The sequence below is a fragment of the Macaca nemestrina genome, chromosome X (assembly GCF_043159975.1).
Source record: "Macaca nemestrina isolate mMacNem1 chromosome X, mMacNem.hap1, whole genome shotgun sequence".
In the NCBI taxonomy this organism is placed as follows: Eukaryota; Metazoa; Chordata; class Mammalia; order Primates; family Cercopithecidae; genus Macaca; species Macaca nemestrina.
In genome coordinates, this window is record NC_092145.1 from 126,731,311 (window position 1) to 126,752,261 (window position 20,951).

The 20,951-nt window shown below is 35.1% G+C and overlaps 1 long non-coding RNA gene across 1 annotated transcript in view; it reads right to left on the reverse strand.

The window, feature by feature from the left end:
* Positions 1 to 2,257, reverse strand: part of LOC105490345 (uncharacterized) — an 848,896-nt gene extending 846,639 nt beyond the window's left edge. Inside the window, exon 1 of the long non-coding RNA XR_011618168.1 lies at positions 1,942 to 2,257. This is a non-coding gene — a long non-coding RNA (uncharacterized lncRNA). The remainder of the gene's footprint in view (positions 1 to 1,941) is intronic.
* Positions 2,258 to 20,951: the final 18,694 nt, after the last annotated feature.

The window sequence follows — 20,951 nt, forward strand, 5'->3', positions numbered from 1 at the left end:
GAGCAACTGCCCCAGGCCCATTTTTATCCTTAAAGTCATCTGAAATTAGTGTTTGGGTAAAGAATGCCCCATAACTCAAACTGCTATAGATTTATCACTTATTTGGCTTCATTTTTGTATATTTGAATCTGTAATCTATCTAGAATTTTTTTAGTTTAAGATAGGAAACTCTAACTTTATGAAAAGATAATTATTATATATTCAGTTTTTTAATGAATGAATTAAAATGTCATATTTAGTACATCCCCTTTGGCTGGATCTATTTCTGATCACTACTTTGTTTTTCCATTTTGTCTCTTCCTGTGCCAATACCATATTCTTCTAATTGTGGTGGCTTGGTAATATAAAATGTACTATGTCACAACCATTGGGATTATTTTTTAAATTCTGGATAATTTTCATACTTTTATACCTCTCTTTAATAGGAGCTGTGCTATAATTCTAAATATTTCCTACTTGAAATTGTTAAAAACAGAACTGATGAGTCTAAAAAGAATGGACACTTGGGAAAACTAAGAGGTCTGCCTGTCAACGAAGACAGATTTCCAATAGGCATAAATTCTCAAGATCAAGACCTAATTGAAAGGTATCCAGTTAACAATCCATCCTGAGAGCCACCGTAGGTTTAATCTAAGAAAATTCTGTAGTCAAGACTAACCACTAAGTTTTTGTCAAAATAAAGTATCCACTGCCATGAAAAGGGTCAACTTGGTAATGAAAAACAGGACAGCAAACATACTAGGTTTTTATCATAGGTATTATAATAGGAATGGAAGGGAGTCGCTGCCAAAATTGTCTTGAAGAAGGCACCAAATTAAATGTGTACAGGCCATTTTATCAATGTTTTCAAAACTTGGTTGCCCATTGGAATAACCAGAACAATTAATCAGCATCTCTCGGTGTGGAAACCAGGAAACAGTTTTTCTGTAAAACTCCACAGATGATTCCAATGTCTAGTCATAGTTGAGAGCCAGTGTTTTAGAAAAGGATAAGAATCTACTTTGAATGAAAATGCAGACGAAACAAGAAAAGAAAATCCTTAGCTATTGCTAGGTCCTTTGCCAAGTTCCTCTTGCAAAGTTAATTTTTCTTCAGTAGATGATGGATAGGATTTAAAGTTATTGGGCTACTGCAGGAAGAAATGCAGGATGAGTTATGTGTGTGGGGAGGTGGGGGAGGGAGTAAGGATACTAACCAAATGAAAGTCACTTCTGAAATTTTTAGAAAATAAAGTCATACGAGCTGTTTATAGTCCAATCTAATTCTAGCCTCAGTGGTGGGAGGAAGGAATGGAGGAGGCAGTCAGAGTGAACATATGCACTGAGAGAAGAGTGGGCAGCTTTGGTGAAATCTCCTAAAAAAATTGATAGTCCTCGGCATATATTACCCATGTCTGGTCAGTGCACTCAAGTCAGGATACAAAAGTGGGGTACACACGTGTAAGTGACCCAGAATAGCTAACACCAGTGACCCTTCTTGTCAGTGTAGTCATCTTCTAAGTGGCAATGCTAAATCATTCATGACCTCATGTGCTGCTTTTGGCAAGCGGCTCCCTAATTGCTCCTGTTTTTGCATCGATTCTGCGCAGCGTGGAAAAGCGAGTCGTCAACTTGCTTGTGGGTGTATTGACCACCAGGTCCCTCCTCAGCTTTCACCTTCCAGGCCTCGCCCACTCTATTTTAGAACCAGGAGCTGGGAACAGCACCTGTTTTCCGTCTCTAAGGATGGGGTGGGCATTTTGACGGCGCCCTCTTTCAACCAACCCACGCTAAGGTGTCTGTGTTTCTGCGTTTTCAAGCTCCCCCCAGCCGCCCCGCGCCCCCCGCATCCCCATCTCCGTGGCTGAGGGCCTAGGGAGGAGGGAAAATCCATCCTCAGACACACTAGATCCTCAGCGAGACCTGCTGTGGAGAGCATCAAACGGACCGCACGCGGACCCACCTGCCTTCCAAAGTTTGGGGCGTGAGGAAGCTAGGGCACGTGGCGTTTGGTTATGGCACAGCTGAGGGGTCTGCAGGAGACCCCAGGAAATGCCGCTGAGGACGGATTCACCGACGTCATCAAAAGCCGCGCTGGTAGGACCCCCGCTGCCTTGCTTTTTAGTGTCTGGGTTATTCACTGCACCCTGCTACTCTCCGCAGAGGCTGTGCCCTGGAAGTTGGCACGGGTTGGGGAAAGTTGTGGCGCCCAGCAGAGGAGCAGCAGGGGACTGTCAGGGCGCCCCCGCGCGTGGGGAGGGCGGGGAACCACGCAGGGCGCGGCGTTTCCAGGGATAAGGGAGTGCTGCTCTCAGGGAAAGCAGAAACCCAAGTTTTCCTTTTGGGCCACGTGGATATCAGTGGGGGTTTTATTATTTTTTTAAGAAAGCCCACTGGATATTGAATTTTATTATAGGATGGTAGCTTGTTTTAAAAAGTAAACACAAAGGATTGGTCAGATTGAGTTAAAATAAATACTGTGGTAGCTTGAGGAAGGGAGGGAGGGACGGCGAAGGACAGCTTGCCTTGTCAGGGCGTGGCCAAGTGCAGAGTTAAGAAATCTGAGAAGTTTCACCTCAGCTGTGCTGAAGGAAAACGTCAGAGCGCTAGGCAGGAAGACTTGCATGCCCGAGGTACAACTATACGAGTTGAAAATCAGTAAAGCAGCAGAAGTGAGAAGTCTAAGGTTTTTGCAGCGCTTCCCACCCCCATGCACGTGTAAATTTCATTTGTAATAAATCTTCTGGTGTTTGGTAGTCTGGCCTACATATGCAAACTCTTGTAAACCAGCATACGTTTTTAAAGCTGTAAATGGAAGCAGCTGTTAAGCTCTCTCTAAGGATGAAGTTTTTCAGCTGCCTGAACCTGCTCCTCTCGCCTTTGGAGACGCAGCAAATTGTGGACGTTAGAATTACAGGACCATTCAAGATTTCTTTATGCACATTGGTGGATGCTGAAGAGGACAGAGGTATGAAGTCACTGTCCAAGTATATTACTGAAGTGAGGTTAAAGGAAAGATCACAAAAGAAAAGGAAAGTTAGTAAGAAACGCAGGAGTTGTGTAAATTGCACACCAGCAAAGTGTTCAGAAGATAGTACAGCAGAATTTCTTCAGAACTTTAGTAAGGTCTTTTCACAAGTAGTACGAGTTGATAATGATGGCTATAAGTCACAAAACAATGGTGCTTCTGACAGTTTTGGGGAGAAATCAGTTATTTCGAATTTAAAACCACAGTTTCCTTCTTTTTTTTCACTCCATTATTTAGGTTATCTAACAAGCTTCTTAAATTTTAAAGTGAAGAATGGAAAACTTTCTTAAATAGAATGCCCTTAGCATTCAGTGCCAAGGTTAATAGAATTGGCTTTAAGTAGATACCCTAAAAAAAAATGTGAAAAAATATGTTGGGTAGTTTCATACATTGCTTTAAAATTGCTATCGTTTATACATTTTACTGGACAATAACCTTGCAGCTATAATTATCTGAAAACTGCAGAGGGATATCTACTATAAATCTGTTGCAGATCATTGTTTTGGAAAAAAAGTGTTAATTTAGGAATTAATTCTACAAATTCATTCTATTTATCATTATGCTACATCTAAACTTGCCAGAGCGTGGGGGAAATGAGAAAAGGATCCACAAAGATATTCTGAAAACGACATTCATGTAAATTTGTGTGTCTTGGAAATGGGTAGTTTAACTTCATATCTAAAGAAAAATTAATCTACGTATATGTAACATTCCATACTCGATGCTACTATTGAGAGTCACTTTAACAATGCAATAATTGAATTGTTGTATTTTTATCTGTGAAATTAAGCTTTTGTTAGGAATCTAAATCAGGTGGGGTGAGTTGTCACTCATTACAAAGAGTAATATATAAATGGTCCAACATGTTATCTAATTTTCAATATATATCTTTATATTTTTGATAGGTCATTTCCTTTAAGGGTTTAGAGGCCCTTAAGTAAAAGATAAACTAATATTTGCTTTGAATATTTTAGTTTCTGTACATTTATAAAACCAGCATTTTTGTTATATATGTATATATACACACACGTGTGCATATATATATGTATTCCAGTTTTGATTTTGTTTTGTTAATTCTAAAGTTAAAGGGTGGCTACTATTACTAAAGACTTTTTTTTTTCATAGCAACTTGTTGTGCACAGCAAAAATATAATGTGGTAGGGCAAACAGTAATACCAGAAAAAGCACACTTAAGAATTTGTTTAGATTATGTCCAGACCTACTTAAATGTCAAGGGAAATTTACACAACAAGAGCGTGTTGTAGCAATGCCTTGAGGGATATAAAAATAAATTTTATGTTAGGTGTTTAAAAATATTTTAGTAGCACTATTGAAGATTTTTGTTTACATTGTAATCAGATTTTTTAAATTGAATACAGATGATTATAATGTACATTGATAATACAAGTTTGTGCCTCATTAGATTGATTTTATACATTACTCTCAGCTCCTCATTTGATGAGGAGTCACAGCAATGTGAAACTTTGACAATTATTATTTCTCCCGTCACAACTGCATACTCTTAATTCATTTCCTCAAGGAACAATACTTTTGACTGATTATGGTTGATGTACGTGACTTCAATAATCATAATGTGAGTACTACCCACGGGAAGCCCTATGCTTTGGGAGAAAATTGTTTATTACAAAATGAATAACCTGAAACAGAAACAGAACTTTTACTCTTTCAGACATTAACTACAGATAACCTAAAGGTAAAAATCTCAGTGTTTAAAAGCATTTCAAGACAATGCATTTGCAATTGTCTTTTCTTCCTTGGAAACAGCAAATATGGGTATTTGATCTATTGATTTGGATGCTTTCCTGTAATTAGAAATATCCCAGTGTAACATATACAGCTCCATGCTGTTAATCTTTTAAAATCAGTTGTAAATTTAATTAGCCCTGGTTTCTCTTATGACATTTTTGTGGTTTGTAATCGTTTAGCATCTTGCTACATCTTTAGATCTTTTACTGGCATAGGATAATACATGAATAATTGAATAAAATGTACCTAGGGTTTGTGTCATGAAAGGTTTTTTGAAATAAACTCAGATATTTTCTTCAGAAGAAAATCAACTAAGTAGTTTTTATCTTAAAAAAAGGAATAAAGATTATCTTTGATCTGATCTTGAGGTCTACTACAAAAAAGATCTTTCTGGTGTCCAATTTCACATTGAAGTAATTCATATTTTATTACAAATCCCAACTATAAAAGATTGCTATATCCAAAGGTAGATACATTTTATTTTATCCATACATCATGATTATAAAGAGCTCTTTACAAAGAGTAATATATAAATGGTAGACAAAATAACTATTTTGAAACACATTAGATTTATACCTTTAGTTTTTTTAACTATCCTTACTTAAAACAAGAATACAATGTAATTGAACTTATTTTTTCAGTTTGAGCTAATGCTCTTAAATTGTAAACTTATAGAATTGGCTTTAAGTAGATACCCTAAAAAAAGGTATTAACAATTAGGTATTCTCAGAATAATACAAGCATCAAATTAGACAAAGATACTAGGGATTTTACAAGGGAAAATGTGGGCAAGAAATCAGAGACATTTTCAAAGGCATGTTCTTTTCAGAACTGCAAATTCTTACATTTGAAAATATTTTCTCACTAGGCCATTCAATATCTGCAGTCACTTTGGTAATGAAGCCTGCACTTATCCATCCTAGGAAAATTATATTCTCATATCATCCCCCAAAAAGCAGGTAATTCACTGTTTATGTTTGTAGAAGACCTGCTTTGGTGAGTAAAAACAAAAACAACCTTTAGTGTGAAGATTTCGCTTTGCATGAATATGTGAGAATTCTTCTGCACAGGGACTTTGCTAAGGAAGTTGTAGGTAATACTTTTCGTAGATAATAACCACTATTTTGTAGTATATTGTAAGTTTTACTCTCCCTTAGGTAATTGGGTATGAGAGCAGTCCTATTGCAAGATTAGTTAGAAGACTAGAGAATTGTCCATTCTCATTCTCGATTACAGATAGAGTTAAGGATATTTATGAGAGCTAAAATATTTTTCCACGTTATACCCACATTGTTTTCAAATCTATGTATTATATTTTATCTGATATGAGAGTGAATTAGAAGTGCATTAGATTATATTCTTTCCTACGAGGAGACATTTGGAAATTATGCATATTGAGTTAATGAGTACATTTGACTTGAGACAGGACAATTTCTAAGTTCCTACTGAAAGTTTTACATAAATTATGATAGCTACTTTCAATTTAATAAATTTAGCCAATTTATCTTGACAATCAATGATTCTGAGCTCTAAGTTCCTCTCTACATAAACTCTGTTCTCTATTACAATGAAATTGAAGGTAAAAACAATGAACTCTAATAGTTTCATGAAACCGTAGTTAGTAATTAGGGGACTATCTGGTAGTGTGCTGGGGCTGGTTGGAATTGACTCATGAGATTCAGTGGTGTGAATCTTTTCCTAAATCTGCATTCAGTGACATCATATTGGTGTTTTAAAATTATCATGGTGGGTGACATGATTTGGCTCTGTGTCCCCAACCAAATCTCACCTTGAATCGTAATAAAACCCACATGTCAAGGGTGGGACCCGGTTGAGATAATTGAATCGTGGGGTGGTTCTCCCCATGCTGTTTTCATGATAGTGAGTTCTCACAGGATCTGATGGTTTTATAAGGGGGTTCCCCCTTTGCTCAGCACTCATTCTCCCTCATGCCTCCCGGTGAAGAGGTGCCTTCTGCCATGATTGTGAGTTTCCTGAGGCCTCCTCAGCTATGTGGAGCTGTGATTCAATTAAACCTCTTTTCTTATAAATTATTCAGTCTCAGGTATTTCTTTATAGTAGTGTGAGAATGGACTAATACAGTAGAGTTATTTATAACATAAAAGACGGTCAATATTACTGATAAGGACTTTTTTTTTTCTTTTTTAAGAGATAGTTATTAAATATTTATTTGTTAAGTATGGCAAGTATTTCCAATACTGGAACTGTTAATGATGGAAAAATACAAATTTGGAATAAAAACTATTTTGTTGAGGCTGGATTCAAGTTAGGTATGCATTTTACTACAAGTAAAAGAATAACCAACTAACTATGGCCTCAACAAATTTTACATAACAAGAAATCTAGAGGTAGGCCTTTTCTGGCATTGGTGTGACATTTCAGTGCTGTCAGGACTGGTGTCTTGATGATTCTCTTGGCCTTTTCTTTCTGATTACAAGCTGACAGCCACTGTTCAGCTACTATTTGAGGCCTGAAGAAAGAAGAAAGCCACCAATTGCATCTCTTTCAGACTCCCTTCAGCAGACTGCTACCTATGTCTCCTGGCAAGAACTGCTATGCTATGTGGCCATCCTTAGGTGCAAGAGATGCTGAGATTGTGAATATTTAGTTCTCACAGTCTCTATATGAATTATTGTGAAGGACAAGATAATTTAGGAAATTGAAATGGTGTTAGTATAGCCAGTCATCCAAGTTTGTTTATTTTGTTGCTTCTTAACTATTGAGCCTCGTGTTGTAGTAAAGAATATAGTACCTCTTAAACACCTAAGTTGTTCCTGATTATACAATCATAAATTAGATTAAGCTTATATCATGAATTCTTCTCTTTTTCCTTTAACAGATAAAGCCCATCACAGCACATGGATTTAAAGATTTAATAGCTGTGACCTTTTGTCCCTAGTTAAGGAACATGAAATCACCCTTTGATTTCTGTCATGCCAGTAAAACCTGACCTTTATAATCCCTTGGAACTGATGTGCTATTTTGAGAATGGGCATAATTTAACTACGACAAATGACCACAACTATAGGACTACCCAAAGACAAGTATAGGACATGCATTTCTGTGGAATACTTAATGACTATATTTTATTCTAATAAAGTTGATTGGGAGGACCACTTGTAAACACCTTTGGGTCATGTCCTGTGACTATAGTAACTGAAAACTGGTCCACTTGAGAAGCATACTTTAATGTAAAATGCTCTCATCTACCCTGTCCCTCCTTCAAACTGTCCTGTTCCTACTGTCCCTTCTTGTAACATCATTTGAGGTACTGAAGATGAGCTATTCATTCCAAATTTGTATTCTATAAAGTAGAAAAGTCTATTATCATCATGTACATGTCCTGTGGAATTGTCTTTCCCTTGTGAAACCATCACAGAAATGAGTAGAAAATAGTAAAAGAAGCCACATATTATTTTGTGGATTGAATATATTTCAAATGTAATAATTTGACATGAATGCGATTAAAGAAAGTTTGAATCAAAGCAAATAGTGACACAGATTAAATCCATAGTATGAGTTTGCTGAAGATTAAAGGGGAACTGAATTTTAATCCAAGAACAAAATGAGAGAGAGTAGATTTGGCCTGGTGGGGAAGTCATGGGATATCTAAGATGTCATATTCTAAAGAAATATTTGCCAAGCCCTTCAGAAGAATTACAAAGAGGAATTTGCTTTTGTGTATGACTGAATTTGGAGGCTGGAGTAACTCGGATGCTCTGGCAATAGTTTTCTATCCTGAGAATTACAGCTACACAGGGAAATTTTAAAGAGTATATGAATACCTGGACCCCTCCTACAGAGCCTCTCATTTACTTTGACTGGAGGGTGGCACCTGGCTTCAGAGAGTCCACCAAGAATGCTAATGAGCAGCCAGTTTTGAGAAGCTGTGAAATCTGGTTTTGAATCATCACAGGAACCTTACTTGGTTGTTCGCTCTGTGGTGATGATTGAAGATTCCTATCTTTTCCATGATTATAGTATGTGAAGAATCATTGGCAGTTCTCAAAACTTACAAACTTTCTGTTATTTATACTTACAGAGGTTGTTTATGTCCTTCTTCTAGACTCTGAAAATACCACCCAATGTCTACTATATCTATTGTGATAAAATTCAGAGATACGAAGACCTGAGGGTTAGAAGAAGAGCAGGGAATAACCTGAAAATCAGGAGTAGCTGCCTCAACTTGTCAGGCAGTTAATAGTCTTATTAGTCATTCATAGTTAAATGTGAAATAATTAACTTTAGTTGCATTTTCTCTAGAAATCATGTAAGATAACCTGCATCACCGAAATTGGAATTTTGGTTTGGGGTACGTGGAAGTGAAGAGCTTTTAGATGGTGCACTCACAAACTGGCAAATAATAGGGAAAATTAGTTTCAGGGATGTATGTCATTTGTTTGGCATGGAGAGTGTCAAGAAAGGATTCATTAGAGCATGCACCTCTAATTCTTTAGAATTCCAGTACTCTGTAGTATATTGGAGCCATATATACCACTACTCCCTATTACATTGCTTAACTCATATTTCCTCCTTGAACCCAGAAGGCATGTTTTTTTCCACCACTTTCAAAGCTTAGAAGCAGCATATACACACTCTAATATTAGGATGTAAGAATTATGGAGGGAGAACAGCTCTACTGAAAATGAGGCTAGCTAAAAGTTAGAATATTGATATAGGTAGGTAGTTACAATAGAGTCAAAGAAAACTGATTTTCTTTTGCATTATACCTGTAGTTATCACTATACCAAATAAGAGAGAGGGGCGTAACCATTTCTCCTCTCTCCTATTTATTTATTTATTTATTTATTTTTATTATTATACTTTACATTCTAGGGTACATGTGCACAATGTGCAGGTTTGTTACATATGTATACATGTGCCATGTTGGTGTGCTGCACCCATTAACTCGTCATTTACATTAGGTATATCTCTTAATGCTATCCTTCCCCCCCTCCCCCTCCCCACAATAGACGCCGGTGTGTGATGTTCCCCTTCCTGTGTCCAAGCGATCTCATTGTTCAATTCCCACCTATGAGTGAGAACATGCAGTGTTTGTTTTTCTGTTCTTGCGATAGTTTGCTGAGAATGATGGTTTCCAGCTGCATCCATGTCCCTACGAAGGACACGAACTCATCCTTTTTTATGGCTGCATAGTATTCCATGGTGTATATGTGCCACATTTTCTTAATCCAGTCTGTCACTGATGGACATTTGGGTTGATTCCAAGTCTTTGTTATTGCAATAACATACATGTGCATGTGTCTTTATAGTAGCATGATTTATAATCCTTTGGGTATATACCCAGTAATGGGATGGCTGGGTCAAATGGTATCTCCTATTTATTTTTTTCCTTCTTTACTCTCCTATCCTTTCCATTTCTCTCTTGAACCTGATCGTCACTCATCTCAGAATTCAAGTTAATGCTATCAATACTGTAGTACAATTAAAGTACAGTATAAATAGACTTCTTTGAAATGGTTTCTCTTGCCACAATTTCATTGCATTAGGCTCATGAGGAAATATGTATCAAGTTTTATTATGCCAACTTTCAATTCCATTTTCAGATAAATCCTGTGCAAATTTTGGACTGCTCGTACTTTATAACATAAATGCTATGTTTAAAAAATTTGGCTTATTTAAAATTAGATTTGTGATTTGATACAAGGACTAGCTGATACCATTACTAGAAACATCTCAGGCAGGCATCAATTGTATTCCTCTACTGCAGTGGATTCTCAAATTTGAGTGTGCATCAGAATTCTCTGGAGGGCTTGTTAAAAACACAGGCTACTGTCCCATGCCCTCAGAGTTTCTTGTCTAGTCGTCATAGTGTGGATCCTGAAAAGTTGCATTTCTCACAGATTCTTAAGTGCAGCTGATCCTGCTGGTCTAAGGACCACACTTTGAGAAACACTATTCTGATATAAAAGGAAGGGATTAGTGAGCAATCACTGGTTAGTGAAAATATGAAGGAGTGAATAGTTCTTTGGTCTAGGAAACAAAGAATGATGTAAGACATTTCAGAGCTTTTGGAGATGGATTTCCTTCTAGTATATATTCCTACAACAATAATATATACAAAGAGAAGAGCAATAAATACTGGGGACTCCTTGGTAGGGGGAACAGTGTCAGGGGATATGAGGTGAAAAACTACCTGTCGGATACTATGTTCACTACCTGGGTGATAGGAATATTCGTACAACAAACCTCAGTGACACAAAATTTACCCATGCAACAAAACCTGCACATGTACTCCCTGAACTGAAAATAAAAGTTGAGAGAAAAATAATATAATAAAATAAAAAATTGTTTGGTACCTTCATCCTTTCCGACTTAACCTCTATCTGTCTATAGACAGGAGTACTTGTTAACTGGAACTTTATCATAATTTCTATGTATCTTTTGTGCATCTTTTTCTTTTAAATTACAATTTCATTAAATGGAGCCTGACTCATTTTATATGGGGTATATAGGAGGGTTATTTGATATCACAGATGAACATGTGATATTACAGGTGTCCCAGGTTCTCAGTTATGCTGTTTGCCATAACAAGTGTTTTCTCTTTATATTCTGCTCTGCTTAACAGTGTAGCAGTCTTCCCTTCCCCACATGCCCTGGGCCTAAGATCCCCCAAAACATCCTTAGCAACAAATTTAGACGAATATAGAATATATTTTTAATAACTCCTCCTCAAAAGAAATATCACCTGCTATAATTATTTGATTTCAACTAGTATTTTACTATCCACCACAATGTCAAAACTGTCTCTTTAAATTCTTTATTAAATTGTCCTCTACTGTTAAATGTGAACATAATTCCATAGCTTGTACTTCATAGAACATTTATTTATTCCATGGGCTGTTAATACTATTTAATGACTAAATGAGTTTAGGACACATGAGTTAAACATAGTTAATAAATTTCTTTTATGCATAATTCCTGAGAAATTTTATTATACTAAAGGGCATAAAAGAAACTTCAAGAGAAGACTGGAATTCATTAAATTTATTTTAGCATGGAGCCTTTTTGCTCAGAAACATTTTATGGATTAGTGTTTCATAGAACTCAATTTGGAAAATAGAAATTATATTAATTAGAATATATCAACCCATTAATCTATTGGTTTATTCCAGGTGATTTACCTACCCTATTTGATATACCCTTTCCTTCCACACTGCTCAATCATTTCTTTCCTAACAATATAGTAACCAAAGACAGTCATCCCAGTTTTAAGATGGTCATTCAGATTATTCTTGATAGCATATAGTTTTTGTAATTGTTTGCATAGCATATTCTATGAAAATTGACAGAATATAACTAAAAATCTCAGATAATCATAATCTAAACCATTAACATCGTGAGACGTGGGTGCATGCACATATATATTTACACATACACACACGCACATATGTATTAAAACATAAGATATAACACATTAATACTACCTATATATATTTTGTGTAAACAGGATAGAAGTCATTTTTATTCATATGTAGTATATGATATATAAGTATAATCATACATACACATTGATATAAACATACTATGCATACTACTTTATAAATTGATTATTATAACCTGGGTGACAGAGCAAGACCCTGTATCAAAATAATAATAAATTCATTATTTTATACATTGATGTAATGTGAACATATTATCACGTTATTCAATATTCTTTAATAATAGTTTATTCAATCAGGTATGGGAGGCATATTAGGATTAAAAAGGTGATATCCAAAAAGTGCTACCTATGTCCACAGATTCTTCAAAACTACTGTACAATACGTATTGGGTAGAGGATCGGAGGTGAAAAGATATCACATCCACCCATGAAAATATGTTTTTCTAGAATATGTCTTGTAACTGTTTTTTTTTCTACTCTGACTTGGTTACCTAAGCATGTGAATCATTTAAATCTTGTTGAATGTCTGCTTCTTTATATATTATGTAAACTACATTAAATTATTAGTTTATATATACATATATATTATTATTATTTTTTTTTTTTTTTTGAGATGGAGTCTCGCTCTGTCGCCCAGGCTGGAGTGCAGTGGCCGGATCTTGGCTCACTGCAAGCTCCACCTCCGGGGTTTACGCCATTCTCCTGCCTCAGCCTCCCGAGTAGCTGGGACTATAGGCGCCCGCCACCTCGCCCGGCTAGTTTTTTGTATTTTTTAGTAGAGACGGGATTTCACCGTGTTAGCCAGGATGGTCTCGATCTCCTGACCTCGTGATCTGCCCGTCTCGGCCTCTCAAAGTGGTGGGATTACAGGCTTGAGCCACCGCGCCTGGCCTATTAGTTAATATATTAATCAACATAAAATAAATACATTTTTTCTTTTAACTTTATGCATAACTAATTACTGACGTTATGCCACTATAGGTTTGGGAATGGACTGGTTTTTAATCACAAATGGAAATTTCTTATAAAGAACATTTCCAAAATGAATTCCATGAAAAATACATTAATTATAGCTAGCCACATGTGAGAAATGCTTACTTTTTTATTTCGTAGAAATACATGTTTCATAATAGAGTTGCTAATATAGTTTGGCTGCGTCCCCACTCAAATCTCCTCTTGAATTGTAATGCCCATAATCCCCGTGTATCATGGGAAGGACCCAGTGGGAGGTAATTAAATCATGGGGGCAGTTTCCCCACGCTGTTCTCATAACAGTGAGTTCTCAGGAGATCTAATGGTTTTTGAGTGTCTGATATTTCCCCACTGGCGCTTATTCTCTCTCCTGCCACCCTTTGAAGAGGTGCCATCCGCCGTGATTTTAAGTTTCCTGAGGCCTCCCAAGCCATGTGAAACTGTGATTCAATTAAACTTCTTTATAAATTACCCAGTCTTAGGTATTTCTTCATGGCAGCATGAGAAGGAAGTAATACAGTAGCTATCATATTCTGTAACATTTTTAAGTCAATTAAAATTTGGTTCATAGTAATGGTAATATTACAGCTATTGCTTAAAGATTTGGATTAAAATTCTAGACACAAAACTCAATATACTCATTGAATCAAAACAATGGCAATATTTTAAAACTATTGATGGAATTTGAACAAATCAGGTTATAAAGCAATTAAAATTTGTATCTTGGCTTGGACTTTAATTAGATGTAGAAACATAATGCAGAGTATTGTAATATACAGAAGAAGTCATGCTTTTATTTACTGCTTCTTTCTGTTCTAAGAAAAAAAACTTAAATGAAACTAACTACTGTTTGGTAGTAGTAATCATTTTTTTTAACCAAAGTAAATGACTGTCTCCAGTGTATTCTCTTGCTATTTTCTCCAATTATCTATCTCTGATAAAAGTAGGCAATGTTTACGTTAAAACCAATGAAGAAACTGTATTCAAGATGTCCATGGGAGTTGCGAGAAAAGTAACAGAAACTTTCAGTTATAATTAAACCAGATTATTTTGAGAAAATCATAATTACTGATTACTAAACATTTCCTAAATGACACTAAGTTTGTTCAATGAGTATTTCCTTAGTCTTGGCAATTTACTATAATTGTAGTAGTTTTTCTCTATCAAGGCTCTGATTTTTATGAAAAGATGAACAAAGATTGGTTTTCTTTTATTTTCACTTAAACCTGGGGGCGCGCAGCAAGTTGTCATTTATATCACATGATCATACTGTTACATGCTTGTATCTAGGAATGAGAGTTGGTCTGCTGAATAAACTGATTAGTCCCCAGTGATACCAACTAACTAGGGAATTTCAAAGTCTCCCTCCTTATTCCCAACACCTCCTCACAAAGATGTGCTGTTTCCACCACATCACTTGAAAAAAACATGTATTTTCCCATTTTATGTTCTGAAATATATTTTCATATTCTTGCTTTCCCATGCTTTCTTTCTCTGTATTATTCCTTTTACATACTTATTATCCTCTTACACTCATATTAATATACCGCCGAAGTATACTTTTGATTCGTAGTGAAATTTTATTTAATAAGATTTCAGCGGTCACATGTAGAAGAGTAGAATGGCATGACATCAAAGCAAAGATTACACTAAGGCTTCAGTACTATTGGTTTCAGTACTACTGGTTTTAAGCAGCAATTAATAAGTCACCTATTGAACATTCACAACACACCTCCTACCAAACTTTGTAAAACAGATTTCCAACATGATGTTATTGAAGTACCTCCAAACTAAAAATTTGGGGATTTAGCAGGTCTGTGTTCTAATTTAATGCTGCTGTTAACAAACCGATTGATTTTAGCCAACATCAGAACTATAACATTCTTCTTTTAAAAATGTCTTAAATTTATTGAGGTGTAATTGACATACAAAACTGGACTCATTTAATGTCTACATCTTGATGAATTTGGACATATGCATACACCTATGATAACATCACCACAATCAAGGTACTAAACATGCACATCACCTCCAAAAGTATCCTTGTGTTTCTAAGGTATATTTTTGGTTTTTTTTTAGTAAAAGCATGTAACATGAGATCTCTCCTTTTAATATTTTGAACTGCATAAAACCATACTGTTAACTACAGGTAATACATTTGTACATCAGATCTCTGGAACTTATCTTGCATAACAGAAACTTTACATCAATTGAAAAACAATTCCCCATTTCCCCTTCCCTTAGCCCCTGGCAACCATCATTCTATTCTCTGCTTTTGTGAATACAACTATTTTAGAGCACTGATATAAGTGGAATCTCTTTCTGAGACTGGCTTATTTCATTAAACATAATATCCTCAAGTTGTTGTTACAAGTGGCAGAATTTCCTTCTTTTTAAAGGCTGAATAGTGATCCATTCTCTCTCTCTCTCTCTCTCTCTATATATATATATATATATATATATATGTACATATATGCATATACATATGTGTGTGTATAAATATGTGTGTGTGTATGTATATGTATATATGGACTGCTTCCATATCTTGTCTATTGTGAATAATGCTGCAATGCATTATTCATTATGCAATGAACATGAGTGTACAAACATCTCTTCAAGATCCTGACCTCAATTTTTTTGGATATCTACCCAGAAGTGGGATTGCTGAAGTATATGGTAATATCATTTTTAATATTTTGAGGAACCTCTATACTATTTTTCCCAGTGGCTATACTATATAGCATTCTCATCAACAGTGTATAAGGGTTTAAATTTCTAATTTCTCCACACCTTTTCCACCACTTATTTGTTCTTGTGTGTGATAATAGCCATCCTAACAAAAATAAGGTGATATCTCACAGTGGTTTTGATTTGCATTTTCCTGATCATTTGTGATGTTGAGCATCTTTTTATACAGCTATTGGCCATTTGTATGTTGTCTTTGGAGAAATGTCTATTCAAATCTTTTCCCATTTTTTAAATCCAGTTGCTTGTTTTTCTCCAAATGAGTTTGTGACTAAAAAGGAAGCATAATGTTTGGGAACCTGAATGTGATGGACATGGGCAAAGATGATAGAAATAGAAAGAAAACCTTTTTGATTTTAATAGCTTTAGGGGTATAACTGGTTTTTGGTTACACAGATGAATTATATCGTGATGAAGACTGAGATTTTAGAGCACTTGTCACCCAAGTAATGTATACTGTACCAAATATGTAGGTTTTTATCCCTCACCCTCTTCCCACCGTTTCCCTTCTCAGTATCCAGTGCCCATTATACCACTCTGTGTGCCTTTGCATATTCATAGCATAGCTCCCACTTGTAAGTGAGAACATATGGTATTTGGTTTTTCATTTCTGAGTTACTTCCCTTAGAACAATGGCCTCCAGTTCCATCAAACTTGCTATAAGAGACATTATTACATTCTTTTTATGGGTGAGTAGTATTTCATGGAGTGTATATACCACACTTTCCTTATCCATTCATCAGTTGATGGGCGCTTAATTTGGTTTCATATCTTTCACTTGTGAATTGCACAGTGATAAATGTATCTTCAGGTGTCATATTTGCAAGTGTCTTTTTGATATAATGACTTATTTTCTTTTGCATAGACACTCAGTAATGGTATTTATTGATAGAGTGGTAGATACAGTTCTTTAAGAAATCTCTATGCTGTTTTCCATAGAGGTTGTCCTAATTTACATTCCCACCAGCAGTGTAAAAGTGTTCCCTCTTTACCACATCCATGTTAACATCTGTTGCTTTTTGAATTTTTAATAATGGCCATTCTGGCTGGGGTAAGGTTGTATCTCAGTGTGGTTGTAATTTACATTTTCTTGGTGATTAGTGATGTTGAGCACTTTTTCATATGTTTGATGGCCCTTTGTATATCTTTTAAGAAATATCAATTCATGTCTTTGCCCACTGTTTGATGGGATTGTTTTTCTTTACCTTTTGCTTGCTGATTTGTTTGAGTTCCTTGTAGATTCTAGATATTAGTCCTTTGTTGGGTGCATAGTTTGCAAATATTTTCTCTTATTCTGTGGGTTGTCTGTTTACTCTGATAATTCTTTTTCTGTGCAGAAGCTAGAAAAAAATGAATATTCATGCAAGGCTTTATGATAAAAAATGAGAAATGTCAGTATGGCAAAGCATAAGGTACAGCATCATGCAACTAACAGTGAAATAGGATACAGATCAAGCTCTGATTTTTTTAAGTAGTTTCTTTAAGATGAGTGTTGTATTCCTGAGGTAACTTAAAAGGCTGGTCTTCTTGAGATAGTTTCAAAGGTAGTTTTTGGAAGCAAGGCAGGACCCAGATTGCTGATTTTCAAAGGTAGTATCTGTGCCATAGAAAAAAAAAAACAGACATTTCATTTGTCTTTAATTATGTCACTTTAAAAATTCTTATCTTTTTGACTAATAAGGTTTGTAAAATATAAATATGCTGGTGCACATGTTATATACAATATACAACTATATAAGCTATATATATAAGCCATATAAATGTATATTAATATGTATAAGATACATAAGGTTATATATATACACACACACAGATATGTGTGTGTGTGTGTGTGTGTGTATGTGTATATATATGTATGTCCCCAATTTTAGGGGTATAGTCCAAAGTCTTTTACTGTAAACAGTGCTTATTCAAAAAATGAAACCCACTTTTTACATGGTATTCAACATTCTTTTAGAAAGGTCAGTAATAGATAAAAAACTTCTGGCAACCGTATAGAGTGTAGTCAGAAAATTATGAATGGGTTTCATCTATCATTATTTTGAAGTCATTCTGAGGAAAATAATGCTAACGATGACTTAGAAAAATCTTCTGTTTCGAGCAAAAGAAACTAAATATGGTAGATGCTGTGATGCACTGCCCAGATTTCTCTTCATAGAAGGACATTTTACCCAAACTGATAGAAGTACTGTTGGTAGACAGACTTTGGTTGTTAGCCCTTTTGAGGACTGGCTCAGTTGAAGAGAAATGCCCTGGGTCATGTGACTTTCTTGGGTTGACCTCATACAGGAACTTGTCTATGAGAGCATATAAAGGTCCTTTTACTTCAGTTAAATTTAAGTCTATTCTGTAGGGCAATTCTAGCTCCAGAGCTTCTCACAGTGTTGTCAGAAGCTGCTGTTGGGCTAAAGGTTCAGTTGACTTTTCTGTGTCCACTCCTGCTTCTTTCCTCTTCTCTCTAGAAGTGTTGAGCCCCAGGGAACTCCTTAATAAACATTCTAAACTTTATGTCATAGTTGGATTCCCAGTGAACACAACCTGTAACACTTAAAAACCAAAGTAAAATGTATCAGTTATGTGTTCTGAAATAAACTAACTTTAGGCCTGCAAAAAATTACTAGTGAAGTAAGAAGACGTCACTAAAAATTTAATATTCTGTACTAGACCTATCCCTTATATACTTGGCTGTCAGATCCATCATTATTATGACATAGATGAAAGGGTAAACTTGGATGATAGAATATTGTGATGAACATGTTTATTGCCATTTATATTTCCTCATTGACCTAGAATCAACACTTGCCTCCTAAAAGCATTTTCTTACTGAATGCTCCCTAGATTGGAAAGTTCTTATCATCAAGGAGCCCTGTATATAGGATCCACATCACTCTCCATAGGGGCTTGTTAAACTGCCTCCTTTTCAATTCTTTCCCTTCCTACCTCACAAAGCATTTATTTGTTCCATTATGCACCATTATCTTTAAATTTTTTAAATAGTAGAAGATCTGCATTTTAATTAGGTATAATCTACTTTTAAAGTCAGTTGAAAAATTTTCTAAAATGAAACATCTGTAATATCCAAAGGTGTCTGGCCTAGGGCAGAAAAAGTGAGAGCGCACATCTGCATTATTGCCATCATCAGAAAATGAAGTCCTATTAAAAACATGTTCATCATGTGCTCTACTCTCTAGGAAGCAAAAGTTTATATCCTGGAAAACTACTAGCATTTCTTACAGGCAATGAAAGTTTCATGACAGCCCAGACCCGAGTTATTAAACATATGCTCAGGCATCTTAAAAATGTTATTACTGATTAGTCTATAGTTATAAATAACTTTCATTGGCCCTGCATGCCTAAATAAATACGATAATTTACGGTTTGTGTTGTTTCATACAAATACGGCCCTCTGTCCTTTGTCAAAAAAATGAAGTTATGATTGTATATCACACAGTTCGGCAATAATGAATGCTAAAGAGGCAGGATGAAGTTAGTACCCAGAAATAGAGTTATCGCTATTTAAAATGTCATCATTTTTAGATATAACATTAAAAGGGTAAAATGATCCAGCTTTCCATCAAACGTGATTTTTTTATTATTTATACGTAAATTGTCAAATTTAAAATGAAACAAACCCTCACCACAGAAAAAGGTGAAGCATTTGATATGAGGAGCAATAAACAAGCACAACTAGAGCAGGAATACAAATCAAGAAATCATTAAATATTACAGTTTTATTATGTTAAAAATACTTATTATATAAATTGTATTTTATTGCAAGGCCAGAAAATACTGAAAAGCAGTTTGCAAAATACAAAAGGTGGCAGGTACAAGAAGGTTTCTTGAAGATTTCTATAATGATGAATTAGAAAACATGTAAATATATAGGAATAAGTAATAGTGTTGTCTATGCAATAGAATGTAATACAATCATAAAAACAATTGACATATTCTATAAATTTATTGACAAAATTGCTGATGAATCAACATGCATAACATATCATGTGTGTGCATAAATAGTACAACATCAAGTGTACACATGGGAGGGATTTCCTGGAAGTAATGGTGAGCAATCTATAAGCAGTGAGGTTATAAGTGCTGCAATATTATTTTATCCTATTATCTGCACAGGGTTTCAATTTTCAAAGAAATATGGATTATGCATTAAGAAATTAAAAATAATATTGAAAATGTAAACTAATATAAACAAATATTTAGTTTCAAATGGTAACGACCTTTCTTCTGAATACTTCTTCTTTATAATGGACGTAAGGCCGAGTTATGATTGAAAGTTCATCTTCAGGGCTGGCCTTAAACCCTCTAATGTGGTGAATAACCTAAACACATGTTCTTCAATAACTCAAAAGTAATTTTCAGTGGTGTTTCCATGTGGGAATTGCTTCCTAACATTTCTTCAGAAATATACATTTTTTTTCTGAGTCTGGAATAATGAGAAAAATCAATCAGGAGCTTTAGAACACAGGAATAATGTACTATTATCCCCGTGAGAGAATTGAATCTTAGAAATGAATAGAAAAACATTAAAAGTTTGAAATTTCAGGATCCACCAAAGTCAAGTGGAAATTAAGCAAAATCAGGAAGTACAGACTCCAAGTCAGTCAAAAATCAAGGTTGACATTACTGGGAACCAGGTTCAGAATATATATAGAAGAATGGTGACAATGTGATCATTCAATCTTACTTTCAGTTATTGTCATGTTTTAAAAGTGTGTTTTTGAATATCTGCTGCTGACGATGCATCATTCTAGCCAATAAAATAAGCATTAATAATTTATATGCATAGTACACTTGATTGAAATCCTGTAAGTGATGTTCCAAGAAATAATAAGATTGGGTACTAATATATTCTCAAATTGGCAATTTCAATCCATGATTCTGTGTAGTGATTTTGACACTAATATTGCCAGGAAGTTTGAATATTAGCTACGCAAATCCTACCCAATACTACTCACTAACATTTTCAATGTTTTAACATTTCCTATCAGCTATGTTTCCTTGTAAACTTAATTTTTTAAAA